Here is an 811-nt window from a genome sequence, read left to right on the forward strand (position 1 = left end):
TCTAAAAGTTCTAGAATTTTCTAGAATGTTCTAGAATTTTCTAGAATGTTCTAGAATTTTCTAAAATGTTCTAGAATTTTCTAAAATGTTCTAGAATTTTCTAATGTTCTAGAATTTTCTAAAATGTTCTAGAATTTTCTAAAATGTTCTAGAATTTTCTAAAATGTTCTAGAATTTTCCAGAATCTAGAATTTTCTAAAATGTTCTAGAATTTTCTAAAATGTTCTAGAATTTTCTAAAATGTTCTAGAATTTTCAAAAAAGTTCTAGAATTTTCTAGAATTTTCTAAAAGTTCTAGAATTTTCTAAAAGTTCTAGAATTTTCTAAAATCTTCTAGAATTTTCTAATGTTCCAGAATTTTCTAAAATGTTCTAGAATTTTCTAAAAGTTCTAGAATTTTCTAGAATTTTCTAAAATGTTCTAGAATTTTCTAAAATGTTCTAGAATTTTCTAAAATGTTCTAGAATTTTCTAAAATGTTCTAGAATTTTCTAAAATGTTCTAGAATTTTCTAAAATGTTCTAGAATTTTCCAGAATCTAGAATTTTCTAAAATGTTCTGGAATTTTCTAAAAGTTCTAGAATTTTCTAAAAGTTCTAGAATTTTCTAATGTTCCAGAATTTTCTAAAATGTTCTAGAATTTTCTAAAATGTTCTAGAATTTTCTAAAATGTTCTAGAATTTTCTAAAATGTTCTAGAATTTTCTAATGTTCTAGAATTTTCTAAAATGTTCTAGAATTTTCTAAAATGTTCTAGAATTTTCTAGAATTTTCTAAAATGTTCTAGAATTTTCTAAAATGTTCTAGAATTTT

The sequence above is a fragment of the Erythrolamprus reginae genome, chromosome 13 (genome assembly GCF_031021105.1).
Source record: "Erythrolamprus reginae isolate rEryReg1 chromosome 13, rEryReg1.hap1, whole genome shotgun sequence".
NCBI classification, from domain to species: Eukaryota; Metazoa; Chordata; class Lepidosauria; order Squamata; family Dipsadidae; genus Erythrolamprus; species Erythrolamprus reginae.